Source organism: Myiozetetes cayanensis, unplaced genomic scaffold, assembly GCF_022539395.1.
Source record: "Myiozetetes cayanensis isolate MyiCay16 unplaced genomic scaffold, myiCay2020 scf30, whole genome shotgun sequence".
NCBI classification, from domain to species: Eukaryota; Metazoa; Chordata; class Aves; order Passeriformes; family Tyrannidae; genus Myiozetetes; species Myiozetetes cayanensis.
In genome coordinates, this window is record NW_026087522.1 from 538,110 (window position 1) to 554,097 (window position 15,988).

At 44.9% G+C, this 15,988-nt stretch overlaps 1 long non-coding RNA gene across 1 annotated transcript in view; it reads left to right on the forward strand.

Annotated features, from left to right (window-relative positions):
• The first annotated feature begins 649 nt into the window (after nt 1–649).
• LOC126645379 (uncharacterized) overlaps nt 650–15,988 on the forward strand; it is a 97,661-nt gene continuing 82,322 nt past the window's right edge. The window contains exon 1 of the long non-coding RNA XR_007630116.1: nt 650–718. This is a non-coding gene — a long non-coding RNA (uncharacterized LOC126645379). The remainder of the gene's footprint in view (nt 719–15,988) is intronic.

A 15,988-nucleotide genomic window follows, 5' to 3' on the forward strand; every position in this document is an offset into this window, starting at 1 on the left:
ATTGCTGGAGAGCTCTCCCAGGGCACAAATGCCCAACACAATGGGCTTCCCCTGTTCAATTATCTGCACACACTTGCACTGCCAGCTCCAGAGTACTCTCTTTTTTTATTTTTTTCCCATATTTCCCCCCCAATTTACGAGCTCTCTGTGTATCAGTCTTTAGAAGAAAAAGGCTCAGGAAAAAAAAAAAAAAAAAGACATTTATTGCTATTCAGAAAAGCAGAGAACTGGAAATAACTGGGAATCCTTGCTTTGAGCAGGGGGTGGATCAGACGACTGTGTGAAGTCCCTGCCAGCCTTAGATCCCTGTGACTCCACGAAATGGCACAGGATGTGGTGTGAGATGCTCACAAAACCTGAACTGGAGGGAGTATTTCTTTATTTGTTTGCACTTGCTGAGTTGTAGCCCTGCTGAAGGAGCAGAGCTGGAAAGGCTCGTTGTTGACATTAGCAAAGCCACTTGTTTTTAAATTACAATTTATGTAGGTTGCTTTTATCAGAACAAAGCTAAGGCAATTACCCATTCTCCTTTCCCCTGTCTGAGCAAACAATTCAGATTGTTTTGTTTCACCAGCGGTGTCAGCAGAGCTCAGGGGTGCAAGAATACTCTCTGCTTTTTTAATGCTTTTATGTTTTTGCTGCTTTTAGGAACGGCTTGAGATGAGTTTCACAGGCTTTGAGGAGCCCCCTCCCAATTATTCCTGTTTCCTGCAGCCAGGTATGGCTTGTTTTCTCCAGAGAGGTGGATTATCAATTTGAAGAGTACAGATCTGAGATTTTTTTTTTGTGTGTGTGCCATGTAGGCATTTTGGAGGCAAGAAGAAGAGTTAAATTCTGTGGAAAGGCTGTGGCTGTGTTTTGGTTCTGTTTAGAGGTGAGGCTGTGTCAGCAAGACCTGCCAAGCTGGGAGGTTCCTCTACAACTTTCAAATTTGGTTCTTCCTGACAATTAACGTGTTATTGCAACAGATGCCACGGTGCAAGCAAGATTTTGGGAGCTGGGATGGAGCTGACCTGAGGTTCTGCAGTGAGGAAAGGCAAGGCTGGAAAACCAGGCCCCTCTTGGACATGTGCACACCGAGACATTCGTCTTCTTTAAGGAGCTGTGAAGGACTGCATTTTATCATTATTAAAATGAAGCACTATTTGAGACAGTTTTTGGCTAAATCTGAGCCTGCAGACAAAGCAGGCAGCCTGTCATGACCCATTTGGGAAGGCAGAGGGGATGGTTTTTAAGCAGGAGAAAAGGCTGTACAATCACTCACATCCCTAAAGCGGGGATAATCCCCGGGCTTTATTACCGAGTTACTTTGATGTAGCTTTAAAACAAATTTGCATTTTAATACCTAATTCTCTGTATTTCCTCTTTGGGGTAATCCTGCCTTTTGAAGCATGCTTTGGTAGCTGTAACAGTGATCCTCTGATGAGAGATGGAATCAACACGCTACAGAAAATTTGGGGGCAGCAGAGAGATCTTGGGGAGATGGGGCTTGGAGAGACCTGACATTTAACTGTTGCCTCCAGGCACTCCCAAGGAGAGGATTTGGCTGGAGAATGTTAAACAGCCAGTGTGTGATCACAGGGAAGGCCCTCAGCAGCCCTGCTTGGCTGGGCTGTTCCTGAGGGAGCATTCCCAGGGAAAGTGATGCTCAAAGGCACCACTGCTGAGCTTTGACCTCCCCTGCAGGGGAGGAGGATGATGCAGTTCTAGGTTTGGAGACCTTATGCCCCCAGGGGAAGGGCTATTTCGTAGGCAGCAAAATTCTGCTGCCACTCAGTCTAGAAAATTCGTGTGCTCCTGGGTCTGAGGATGCATTCTGGGGTTATATATTTATTTATTAATGTCAGCAATGTCCCCACTGTGAGTCTACACATCTTTTTACTTGTGTGCCTCCCTTTCCCTCACGTATAAAATCACTTTATTGATGGCTTTTTAAAGGACTGGGGGATCCAGAAATACCAGGCAGTACATGGAAAGAAGACTCTTTTCCTGTTAATGCCATTTTTCCCCTTAAGAATGTGTAACTCTCTTCCACCAGAATATATTTCCAAATGTCCAAAGCCAGGAGCCACTTGAAGCTGACCACGTTTGGGCAATGATGTAATTTTTGTTTAACACACAGAGCGTCCCAGAAGCCACACAAAAACACAAGATTTACTACTAAAAGTTCCAAAGTTTCCTCCACAGACATCCATTCTTATATCAGCTGGAAACACTTGGGGTCTTGGAGCTGACCATGGAAACTGTAAATTTTTTACTTTAGGGTCAGCTCTTCCTGAAGGCAGAATTTGGACCAGTAAATTTGTCACTCCATTAAATAAATAAAATAAAATAAAATAAAATAAAATAAAATAAAATAAACCTCAGTTCTGCCAAATCCCCGCTAAGTGGTTGTTGCACAGGAATCAATGCCTTGTTTTTATCTTCTGGGAAGTCTTTAAATCTTAAAGAACACGGAGAACAGGAGATGAAAGGAGGCCTTGGGAAATGACAGGCACAGAGGGGACAATTTGGAGCTAAACCAGCACCGGGGACTGGGAGTTCTGAAATATGGAAGGGCTGGCTGGAATTCTCCTGGAGCGCTGAGTGGAGCAGCTCCTGTGCTTGTCTGAGGAAAACAGGGAAGAGCTGGGCTTTTCCTGACACAGGAAGGAGAAAGAACCCAATTTGAAATCCCCAATTTATTAGGATCTTCCCTAAAACTCATAATTTTACTTTTATTTTTATTTATTTATTTATTTATTTTATATTTATCTCTTTCTTCTCCAAGACAAGGAATATTTAAGGGGCACAGGAGAAGATACAGTTGTTTTGTTTCTGTTCACTGATTTTTCCTCTTTTTTTTTTTTTTTTGCTCAACCCTTTCTTCTGGAGAGGATTAAAACAGGGGGGAATATCTGTGAGCAGGAATTAGAGGTGGGGAATAACTGCCTGGCATTCCCATCCCCTCTGGAAGCAGGCTGGAGCTTTAGAGGTAGCACATTGTCCGATTCATCATCTCCCACTCAGCGTTTTTACTCCCAGCAAGGGACATTCATCACAGGGCTCAGCAAGTTTCAGGAACAGATTCTCAGCCGTGGACAGATGGTGTTTAAGATGCCTGATGAGAGGCTTGACTTTCTCCAAGTGTGGCAATGTCAGGAGAGGAAGCAGCTCCTTGAGTTGTTGTCTGGTTTTCTGGGGAGTGACCCGAGTTGGGAGAAGAGCCTGGAAAAACATCCCATGGGAGGAGGCAAAGCAGAGCCATCCAACCCTGGATGGCAGGAGGAAAGGCTGGAAAACTGGGATTGTCCAGGCTGGAGAAGAGGAGGCTCCAGGGGGACCTGATTGTGGCCTCCCAGGACTGAAGGAGCCTGCAGGATACACGGAGAGAGAGGGATGGAGGGACAGGACAAAGGGAATGGCTTCAAACTGCCAGAGAGCTGGGTTAGGGGGGATTTGGGGAAGGAATCCTTCCCTGGGAGGGTGGGGAGGGGTTGGGATGGAATTCCCAGAGACGCTGTGGCTGCCCCTGGATCCCTGGGAGTGTCCAAGGTCAGGCTGGAGCAACCTGGGCTGGTGGGAGGTGTCCCTGCCCATGGCAGGGGTGGCACTGGATGGGCTTTAAGATCCCTCCCAACCCAAACCAGTCTGGGATTCCACAACTCTACGAGTTTCTGAGCTTGCCCTGCTGAGCTGGGGAGCTCCTGACCACCCTGAGTGGCTTTGGGAGGCATTTTTTCATCCCTGCTGTACTTGGGAAGGAGATCCTAAAGAGCTCTGTGTTCCAAGAGCGTGGATGAAGGTGCACTTTGCATGTTCCAAAGCAGGGATGAATTCCTGGTGGGATTTGTACCACAAACAGCACCAACAAAACCTGCAGGATTTCTTTTTGTTATAAACTTGCAAAGCTCCTCAAATTCTACTTTAATAAAAGAAAGCAGAACATAATTTTCCCTCAGCCTGGGGACACCCTGAGCATTCCAAGTTCCTGTGGTTGCAGGAGCTTCCCAAGCAGGATCCTCCCCAGCTCAAAAGAAGACTTCCCACATTCCAAAACTTTTATTTTAACACAGGAACAGGAGCTGGGAGAAACTAAACTTTTATTCTAGTGCAAGAGTGAGGAGAAAGAGAAATTATTAACTTCCTAATTTCCTACCAGAGGAGCCTGCAGGGTATTTGGGAGCATCCACAACTCACAGGCAGCTTCCTATCCCAAGTATTAAGCAGGGAGGGAACAGAAAGGCCATCAGAAACCTTCCAGTAAAATTTTATTGTCTGCCTCTCTGCTGCTTCAACATCTCAATATCATTTTGTCCAGGAATGGTTTGAATATTGTATTCTCTTAAATATTGAAAAGATTTCAGTGTAGAGGAAGCTGGAGGCCAAAGTTATGCCTTTCACTTTTTATATTCTACAGAAATTTTATGTTTTCTGTAAGATCTTGGCCGAGAAAACCTCTACTAATTGAAGATTCTTTTTTTTACTGTTTTGCAAAGGTTTTATTTTATTTGAGGTTAAATGTATTAAAATTATTCAGGAAGAAATTAAATAATTTCTAAGTGTTGTTTGTCAGCATTACCATTATTATCAAATACTTTTTTTTTTCTTTTTTCTTTGTTCACTGATGCCCTTAATTGGCTCTTAAATGGTTAACTAAGGTTTACCATCATCCTCTGTCCCTAAAGCCCAAGGAGGGCACTAATCCTGCTCCTGGAAGGAAAATAAACCACCACAGGAAATTTGTCAAGGTCTTTCATACAAGCACAAGCAATTAACATTAATTGTTTAAGATGTTCTCCTTCAAGATCACTCTGTGTTATTTTTCACTAATGAAAGGAGAGAGTTAATTAGTTCTTTCTGAGTCAATGTTTAGGTCAGGTATCCTTTGCCTCAAGTGGGAGTTGGGCATTTGGGAACAGGACATGGCCCCAAACCTTGAAAAATAACTTGCTTTTTTTTTTTTAATTGTTTTTTTTTAATTGTTTTTTAATTGTTTTTGTTTAATTGTTTAAAAAGCCCTTATTTAATTGTTTTGTAAAATTTTCTTTCACCTTAACTTGTCCTTTGGTTGTGGATCATTTGGGGGTGATTGGCTGGTGTTTGTGCATCAGGTTTGATGCAGATGGAAAACCTGGGGCAGAAATCCTTTCAAAGGAACCAACAGGTGACCCAGAAACTGCTGTGATTTGTGCCTTAAATTCCTGCCTTAAATTCGACGTGGTTGCAAATCCACGTGACCTGTGCCCACAGTGGGGGATCATGACTTTTGGTCGAAAAAGGAAATTATTTTATGATGAGGCAGAAGTTCTGGTTTGGAAATCAGGGGCGTGCAAACCCTTGATCTGTTGTGATTAAATTATAACCTTCAGATGTTCCCTCCTTCCTCCTGTGTGTGTGCTGACGTGGAACTGCATATTCATGATCCCCAAATGGGGCTGAATGGGGTTTCCAAGGAGCTGCTGCTCCGAGGTGTTGAGACTTCAGGCTGGGGCACAAAGATCAGCTCTTGTTATAATGCAGGTCACAACAAGAGCTCTTAATTTTCCAGCTGAGATGCATAACTGCATCCTGCTGTCTTAGCCATTAATAAAATAAATCAGCTTCAACTGTAAATAAATGGATAAGTTTAGGTCTTAATGAGGTGGCAGAGGTGGAAACAAAGGAGGTGGGTGGTGAGTGGGACTGTGAGGTCACAGCAATGGGAGGAGTCAGAACCATCTTCTGCCTCTGATCATTAAAGGACTAGAACTGTCTGCTCCAATCTAACAGAGGTGCAGCTGTTGGTTACCTAATTGGTGTTGGAATGCCAGAGACTGTCAAAAAAATGGGCTCAGAGGTGCAGCTGTTGGTTACCTAATTGGTGTTGGAATGCCAGAGACTGTCAAAAAAAATGGGCTGAGTCCACTATTGTTGTGCTTGAGAGATGACTGTAGAGGACACACTTTTTTGGAAGTTAGAGTCTGGCTTTAGCAGTGAATCCATCCACCTGAAGAAGATGTTCCTGCTAAAAATCCTAAACCTGGAGCGTCTTTGAACTCACCTTTCTCTGGAAAGGCAAAGCAGCCCATGGAAAACAAAGCCTGTGTCGTGGGTTCCTCCATCTGCCCTGGGCTGTGGGAGATTCACCCTGTTACTCACTTTATTCCAGATGTTCCTAAATGTGTGTGCAGGGAAGGGAAGGGGGCCTGAAAATGGAGATTTCACACCGTGCTCCTTGTCCTGTTGAGGATAGAAGGGTTTGGTGCAGCTTTACCAGTGACTTTGACTGGAATTTAGCATCAGGAGAATTTGAAAACAGGACCTGCTTCGTTCCCCTGGGGGTTTCAAGGAGCCCTTTCTCGGGCTGCAGGTGCTACTGGTGAGGGATCACGAGGGCTGTTCAGCTGAGCCTTGGACTCAGGATGTAAATGCTGCCCTGGAATGAATGCCTGCCTGAGATTCAGCCTCAGCCAGGCTGTCTGAAGATGGATTTTGTGGCACTCAGGTTTTAAGAAATGCGAGATAGGGCTGCTTGTGTTTTTTCCAGTCAGTCCCCTGGGTGAGGTTGTTTTGATGGAACTTGGCAGACGAAATAAAACTTGCAGAGATCCCATCTTTGAGTCTCTTCTGGCTTGCTTTGTTTTATTTTTTTATCACAGGGCCTTGTCACGGTGTCAGAGAAGAGCAGAACCTGTAGAGGCAACAAATATGGAAAAGGGATTTTTATTTTTAAACTACCAAGCTGCAAACAGTGCAGGGTTGTGCTGGCTGGCAGAAAATGTGCAAAATGCTGTAAGTTTGGCTTTTCTTCATCGAGACCTGTAGTTAAAAATGCCTTGTGTTTATTCAGCCTGGGGAAGAGAAGCTCTGGGTTGACCTAATCAAGACCTCCCAGTACCTGAAGGAGAGGACAGGAAAGATGGAGAGAGATTATTTAGAAGGGCCTGGAGTGACAGGACGAGGGGGAATGGCTTCAAACTGTGAGAGGATGGGATAGTGGGAAGGGATTCTTCCCTGTGAAGGTGGGGAGGAGCTGGGATGGAATTCCCAGAGAAGCTGTGGCTGTCCCAGGGTCCCTGGAAGTGTCCAAGGCCAGGTTGGAGCAACCTGGGCTAGTGGAGTGTCCCCTGCACCCTCCTCAGCCCTGTGACCTCTGAGCTGCAGAGCTGGGGTGGGTGAGCCTGGATCTGCATGTCAGATTAATTAGCTGAAGTTTAATTAGCTGCAATTGAATTGATGTGTAATTTCTTATTACTTGACTGGAGCACAGCAACAGATGCCCTTTGCCTGTCCACTCCTGACCTCCTCTCCCTCAGAAAGTGCTGGGGCTAAATATGAGATCTCTGGAAAGGGCAGGAAATTAGGAGTCATTTCCACATCTATTTTAATTTATGAGGAACAGGAGACCCTTTGACTTAGAGGACATGAAAGCAGAGCAGGTTCTGGTCCTCCTGTTCAGAGCTGCATCTAGTTACTGCTAATAAATGGGGTGACTCGGGGTGAATTGTTACTGATGAAAAATAGCAACTATTTGGTAGAATAATAGTAAATAAAAATAAAACTATGTAGTAACTAATAATACATGGATGAAAAATAGCCTTCAGCTCTGCCTTATAGCCACAAACCACCCCTGTGAGTTTTCCACTGGTTTCCTCCTCCTCGTGACAAAATTCTTTATTTCTCCTTCATGCAGAGTAATAACATTTCCTAGCAGGAATATTATTTCCTTATTCTTAATCATACAACCTTCCTGTGACTAATTAGACATCCAGCTGTAAGAGTGCCCACAATTACAGGTGGAACAGCCCATGTGTGTGTGTGTGTGGTCTGCTCCTCTAGTCCAGCTGACCAAGGCAAAATCAACTTTTTCCTGCCCAGATTTAGGAAGCGTTCAAACACAGTTAAGGAACTGATTTTCCTCCTTGCTTTGCCCCATCATTCTTCCTGCCTCGTGGTGATAAATTATGCAACAGCCACTCAGAGCATCTGAGACTCTCCCCTGTTTAATTTGCTCTGAGGAAATCACCACGGCAGTAACTCCAGGAGCAGGGCTGCAGCTTGATATATTTGTTAATAGAGTCACACTGACAATATCTCCTATGATATAATTGATTGGAAAAGTAGCAATGTTCCCAGTGTGGCCTAGCAGGTAAACATGCAATAAATTAAAAAATACAACGAGAGGGGGAAGAGCTGCCCAAAGGAAAATAAACTGAGGTGATGTGCAAAGCACTAAAACCCAAGGGCTTATGCAGCTGTAACCGTTCAAAAGGCACTTACCAAATTACACAAACTAAACAGGATTTGGCTGCATTAGCGGGAGGTGGGAGAGCTCTGGGGAAAACCCAGGTGCTGCAGATGCTTTGTTTCAGCAGGTGCTGCTCATTCTCTAAATAGGTATTTAATCAGCGCCCCAGGAGGGGCTGGAAGGGAAGGAAGTGGAGCTGAGGGTTGTTTGTGCCCGCTGGTTTTGCAAGAGTAGCTGGAGAGCTTCTGCTGCCCATCAGGTTGGAGGTTATGCACACTCAGATTTCTTAAATGTCCTAATAATTCAGGGTCTGGGGAGGTCTTTGGTGAGCCAAGCCCATCCTTCTGCTGGAGAGCAGCCTGTGAAGTGCTGTTGATGTTCTGAAAAGCTGTGTTTGGGCTGGAGGAAGGTCTGTGATAGTGATACCTTGGAGTCATGCTGGAGGAGCCTGTGTGGTGTTGGAAAATGAGCATGTTGTGTTGATTTTGCTGTGCCCCTCTTGCTCATTGAGGAGTCACTGTAATAGGAGACACTGCCAGTGGTGGCATGAAATGGGAGGGTGCCCCTTGATCAGCAACATCTCAAGATCCTTTTTATTTCCCTTGCTGTGCATCAAGTCTGTAGGAAATGCCTTTTAAATGAGTAAGAATATTCCAGAACCACCCCTGCTTTATCTTGAGCCTGCTTTGCACCACTTCTTACAGTACTAAAAAAGACTAGAAGGCCTTTTACATGTCTATAATGATATTAGAATAGGTGAGAGTAAAACCAGCTTCTTCAGAGCAGAAGGTTTGTACCCTGATCTGTCCCAGAGCTGCCAGGCAGGCAGAGAGGATTGCTCCTCATGCTCTTATTTGTGTTTTAGGATCATGGATAACATCCTGCTGGCCAGGAGCTCAGTTCTCAGGGGCATCTGCCACCCTGTATCTCCTTTAAAACTGCTGGGAGAGGTGAAGCCTTACTGAGAACGTTTCAATCAGCCAAAGGATGAGGAATGCAATCCTTCCCCCCACCCCCAGCAGCATTCCAGGAGCATCTCTGGATCAGTCTTGGCAATATTTTGCCGTGCAGAAAGTGCTGTTGCTTTTCTATTCCAGGAGCATAACCCAACCTTTGCCACCTCCCATTCAGCAAGCCCCCTGTCACTCTGTAAAACCTGCTTATGACAAATGGCACTAATAAATTTTTCTGCCACCCAGCCTGATTTGTGATGGGTTCTGCTCTCAGGGATAGCACGGGGGTCAGCACTGCTATTTCAGGAGCCCGTGTGATGCTGAGTTAAAGCCCTCCAACTCCCTTCCCCCATGAGATGCAGACTGTTTTCAGCCAATATTTCTAACAGTCCCAGAGAGACCTCCTGCTCTGTTTTTTCTTGGTGTGCACCCACGGCTGAGAGGGGAATGCTGCTCTCTCGAACACACGTGATTCTAAACGTCCTCTCCTTTCATCTCACGTGCCTCAAGTAAACTTGGTCTCGTGTGGTATTTGGTGCTTTTTCAAACCTAGGAATTCCTGTGGAGATCAGTGGTTGTAGAACAGACCAAAATCTAGTCCTGCAGTGCCCCTCCATCGTGAAGGAGCTTGCAGAGGAGGGGACAGCAGCAGCAGCATCTGAGCTGAATCCATTGTGGTACTGGGCAGGAATACAAATGCTGCAGGAGCCCTCCAGTGAACTGCAGCTCAGGGTGGAGGGAATAGAGCTCTTGGATTCCTGCTCGTGCCACAGGATGTTCTGTGTAATCACAGGGAAATGGTTGTTTCTCTAAAATTGATCCCTTCTTTTTACCTGTGCTCCATATTTTCTGTGAGGACCCTTCCCTGGGCGCTGCTGCAGCCAAGTTTAAAGGGACTGGTCGAGAGGTCCCCTCTGGGCCACCTGGTTTTATGGGGGCAGAACAACCCTGGGGGCCCTGAACTTGGCCTTTGCTGGTGGAGCAGAAATTGGTGCAGCAGGGAGATGGCTGTGCATAAATTACAGCCTGGTAAGGACAAGGCCCCAACAGCTCCAGCTGCAGCTGGGGCTCCACTGCTCCACTTCTGATGGATGGGCACGTAAATCTGCGTGCCAGGGAATTAAACCTGTGCGTGAGGCTGGGGGTGAGAGGGAGGTTGGAGCATAAACACATAAAAATTGCAATAAAGTCTCTAGAATTCCCTGCATTTGAACCCCGCTGGATCTCGGCTTGGCGCTTGCAGCGTGGCAAAGATGTTTTATTGTGGCCCGCTCCCACAAGGTGAATTAAAGTGAGGATTAAAAAGCCCTTATAAATCAGATTTTATAGTTGCCTGAACCACCTGCAAACTGTTGGTACTTGTTTTCAAAATCTGCCATCATTCTGCTGTCAGATTGATTTTGGTTTCATTAGCAGAGCTGGCATTGCCTGTGCTGGCAGAGTCCACTGGCTGCATAAATTACTATGGGTAGAATTGTAAGCAATGTCTTCATTTTGTCAACAGCATTCCAGGGTGCCAATGATCCCCCCTTTTATATGCACTATTTTTAATTGTCTTGGCTGGATGGTTTTTTTTTCAGCAGGTTTTACCTCAGTGAGAAATAACAGAATTAGGTGAGCCTGTAGGAGTTACAACAGACAGGAAGATGCTGCATGGTGAGAGCCAAGTGGAGCATTTACCAAGGGGCTTTGGAACCAGTTTTTGATTCAAAGGGGTGACTTTTGAAATACTGAGGAGAAGTGGAGAGTGATTTGTGTAGCACAAGGGTAGGATATATATATATATCTATCTCCAATTTACAAATATTCCTGTTGACAGGAACCTCTTCTGGGCAGAACATACAAATGGAAGGTGATAGTTTGAGCTTTGCTCGTTGTGAGGGATTTAAATTTCGGTTCCCAGAGCTGTGTGAGCGCTACAGGAGATGAGAACTCTGGATTGTGGAGGAAGAGTTTGGTTCCCCGTGGCTCCATCAGCAGCTGGTTTTGCACAGATGAGTATTTTGCAAACCTGGCACGAAGTCTGAGCCTCCAGCCCATCATGTGTGACCAAAATCAACATCTGGGGTGCTGGGCTTCACCTCCCCTTAAGGTTTCACCAGTGTTGGCTGCATTAAATCTCCCAGAGAACATCATGGGCTGTGTCACCGGCTTTGGAATGGTCTCCAGATCGTTGTGTCTGAGTGAGGTGTCTATAAATCTGTAATTAATGAACAGGAGAGCAGCTAACAGCCAGCAACCAAGTCTGTGCACTATAAATCCTGGGGGGCACGTGCTCAGGGAGTCACTTTGAGCCACAATTGATTTTTTACAGCTCAGGACTTGATGTCAAAGGTACCTTTTTATTCCCTCCTTGGTGGTGAGTAGACACTTGTTCCTCTGAGAAACCAGAGGGAGAGCCAGGGAGCTCCTGAAAGCTCTCCAGGGCTGTGTGCTGTGCCCCAGCCTCTCTGTCCCCTCTTCCCTCAAAGCTCTGGGCTGAGGTGAGCGTGGCAGGAGAAGCTTTTCCCATCAGTCAGGGCTGGATTCTGGCTGCCAATACACAGAGAGCCGATTTATGTGTCTGCTGGAGCCTGGTCTGAGTCACCCCCAGGTTAAAGCCTGCTCTAAATCCTATTAAAGCCAGTACTAAGAGCCCATAAACTGAACTGGGTTTAGTGTAGATCTACTTTACAGATTTCTTCTCGTGTCTTAGCACATTTATAGTTTTATTGGTCAGTGGGTGCCTTTTGGATAAGCTGTAGTTGAACCTGTGTGGGACAAGCATCTTTATTCTCTTAAATTTGAGTGGAATATAGAACATGCAGTCTGGGAAGGCAAAGAATATGTTGGTATTCAGGAAAAACTACCCACAAGAACTGAGCCTGACCTTTAAAAACAATCTGTCTCTTCTATTAAGCCGGTTGTTGTGTTTTATGTTGGGTGCTTTGTAGCAATCCTGCTCCTACATCCAGGTTTTGGAATTCCCTTTAGTTTATGAAAGGTTAAATTCCTGACAATTATTACATTTTTGACCCTTGTTGTATGAACTGCCTTAGATATCACACTACAGAAATCTGGCTGAAATTTAATATACAGAACAGTGTTAACCTTGCCCACAGGATAAATTTTCTATCATGCTGCATCATAACGTTGATGGGTTTTGTTTTTCATTACATTCCTATGTTTCCATTCACCTCAGTAGAATTAGTCTTGCTCCCCCCAAAATTGGCTGTGATAAAGGTTTTATTTTTTCCTCATTTCAGTGGGTTTATTGAGGTGAAGGCAGAAACACAACACCTGTGCCTTGAGCAGACTAAACACCATCATCTGCCCTCCAAGGGATGGATTCTGATACTGAATACTCTGTTTTGACAGTGGGCCAAGCTCTGGGCACCCTCTAGTTGGCATTTCTTTATTGAGTGAATAACTGCACCAAGTTTGCCTGTTTGAAACACATCCCTGTGTTTGTTTAATCTGAAAAGAAGATCCCACCAATGTGACAGAAGTTTGGGCACTCCAAGTGCTTTTCAGTCCCGATGATTGATTGATTGATATGTGACTGGAGGAGAAGTGATTTGATAACTCCACCCTTGATAAGCTCAAGAAATAATGAGTAAATGACTCATTGTTGGCTGACCTGTGATTTTTAGGGTGGGGCTCGTGGTTCAGGGTTTTTCTGGAGTGTTACCACAGCAAGATCAACACCCCATGGAAGTAAAAGATTGGCTCTACCTCTCTTGCACGAGGCACTGAGCTCAGCAGGACACCTGATGGTGACTTCTGAGAGCCCAGCCTTCTGTGAGCATGTTTTATTCATTAACCTGGCAACCTTGTGAAGAAACAAGTGACAGCAATTATTAAACATTTGCTGCCTTTAATTTCTCCCCCCCTGAAACTCTGCTGGGGCTTCACAGGCAAGGAAAAAGTTTGCAAGGTGATGGAGCAAGACTCCATCTGTTCAGACAGATTAAAGGAAATGGAGGACAACTTCTAAAGGATGAATACTAAAGGTATTGTTATTGCTCTTGCTGAGCTTAATTACAGAGAATAGGGACCGATAAATATGTCCACAGGGCATATTGATTGCTCTGGGAATGCATACATCTACTTAAAGGCAAAGTCAAAGATGTTTCAGCTGGATATGACCCATCAAACCAGGCATAAAGCTGGAAGGGAAACCTTGGCCAAGTGAAGAGGGTGGGTTTGTTTGGCATCCTGCTCTGAGGTGCTCCCAGAAGTCCCTCAGGGCGTCGGGTGAGTGGCTGTGGAGATAGTTTAGTCCACACCCCCTCTCAAAGCCAGATCTAAAGCTAGAAGAGGTTGCTCAGGACCCACATCCATTTGGGGTTTGAAGGTCTCCAGGGATGGGGACTCCACAACCTCTCAGGAAAACCTTATTCCTGTGTTGGAGGACTCTTTTAAACGGAATTTGCTGTGTCTCAGCTTGTGCCAGTTGTTCCTTGTGCTGTCCTTGGGCAGCAGGGGAGGATCAGGCTCTGTGTCCCCTTCACTCCCCACCAGGAACTTGGGGTTTCCTGAGCCTTCTCTTGAGCCTAAAATGGTCCTGACACCCTGAGCCTCTCCTTGTCTGACAGATGCTGCAACCCCAGAATCATCTGTGTGACCTCCCTTGGGACTTGTTTTGTACCTAATGAAGAAAAGCTTGGGTTTGGAATGTTTCAGGTTGCGTTCAGGCAAGTAATTTCATTTCCCAGCTGGCTTTTCTTGTCTGTTTAAGTAAAGAAAAATCCAAAAAGCTTTGCCATTTTCTTTCTTTCTTTTTTTTTTTTTTTTTTTTTTAATTAGATCCCGGGGAGGGAAGAGTGGAAGGCCTGAGAAATTTTCATGTGGGGGAAAAATGAGATCTGAATGGATGAGTTAATCCAGATCCCCAAGTAGTTCAGCCTTTGAGGATCCCAGTTAAATTAATTTCCAGGACAACTGACACTTATTGATTAAAAAGAACACAAACCTTCAAACTTCTGAAGAAACTGTCTTTAGTCATTTAGATAATTTGAAAATTTCTGCCAGACTCACAATAATCTCTCAGTTAACCTGTCACTTTTACAAAGAGTGAATTTAGCAAAAAATAACAAATTTCCCTGGTGAGACCAATAATTAGAGCTTGTGCTGTGTTTCATAATCACTTTTGAATAGGGCAGTAAGTGTGTGTATTTTAGTGGAGTCATTTTACCCTTTTCATGGGGAAAAAAAAAATAAAATTAGGGTTGCAGTTGTGGGTTTTATTTTCCTCAAAGGTTATCTGGATTTTTCTCTCCTGTAGGAACCAAATGCCCTGAAGACACACTGGGTTGCTTATCCAATTATGGCTGCTTTCCTAACTAATAGTTTTTAGATATTCACTTTTAATGCCTTTTATGCCTCTCGAAAATGCCAGCAATATTGCTCATAAATCATTGTCCTTTCCTTGAGCTCTGCTGGATTAATATAAATTCACTTTAATTACAATTCTAGCTGGAGCAACTGCACTTAATCCTACCTGGGTTTTGGGTGGGTATTTAGTGCAGCTCATTAAAGAGCAGTGGTGAAGGTTGGTGTCATTAGATGGGAGCTGAGATAAAAGGGGAAGGGGATTTATGTGCTGGTGGTGGGTATTGCAGCTTTCCTTAAGGAGCATTATTATTTAGGTTTGGTTGTTGTTTTTTTTTAATCTGTGTGGATTTCTTTTGATATTTTCTGCTTAGCACTGTGTCAGCTTCGTACATAAATTTGGAGGTCTGTGTGTGAGCTAATGGGGTGAAACTCCCACTGCCTGGAGGGTCAGAGGTGGAGGTGTGACAGGGATTGGGGTTATATTTTGGGTTTTTTCAGCTGGAGGTCGGTGTTTGTTGGTGGGAAGAGCCAAGGCTGTGTTTGCAGGGCTGGGGTCGAGTCAGTGCTGCTGATTCTGTGAGCTGGGGAGGGACACCAAGCCCCATCTCCTGCTTGAAGGGCTCCTCAGCCACCTTGGGTACCCACTGGAGTGTAAATGCCAGCATTTTATCTCCATGCTGTGCTAGAACACGCACAGGGGAGAAAAAAATCAGCTGTGTGGAATATGAGAAAACTGCAGATTTATCTTCACAGGGAGTGGAATCCAAACTGAGCCCGAAGGTGAAGACAGAAGTGGAAATCCTTATGTAGCCCCCTGCCTCCTTAAGGAAACATCTATTTCTTTTGCTAAATATCAATCCAGGGGGGAAAAAAAACGACCTCTGTTTGCTTTATTTTTCTTTGCTGATGTCTCAGTGTGATTAAACTCATGGTGCTGCAAAGAAATATTGCCAAGCAAACCTCCCAGCCCGAGGAATAGCGTGGGGTTCTTCCAAAACAGCAAGTGCAGCACAGCTTTGCCTCAGCATAATTAGTGAGATAGTGGCTCCACTCACCTGTAAATCACTTTTTCTCTGTGTGGGACACCCCTGTCAAATGCTGACTACCTCCTTTCTATCAACTGGCACAGCAACAGGTGAAAATATTAACCCTGACACCTGGGGAGAGCCTTGGGGAGCCTGATGCAGATGTGGTATGGACACAGGGGCTCTGCTTCCCTACAGGAATTTCATTTCTCTGGGCTATTCATAAAGTCATAATTTAGGAGGCTGATGTGATTTTTTTCCCCCTTTTTTTTTTTTTTTCTTTAAAGGAAAAATATTGTGGTGACTGACACTTGTCTCAGTTTGCCTCGGAAGTGTCACTTCTGGCATTTGCCCAGGCACTAAAACACTTCCTTCTCAGTTCTATCACACTGGGATAAACATTTCTGTGAAGGACCAGTCCTAGTGGTTTGGGAAGACAGGTGGTGTTCTGGCTGAAGTGCTGTCTGAGCCTCTGGCTTCATTGT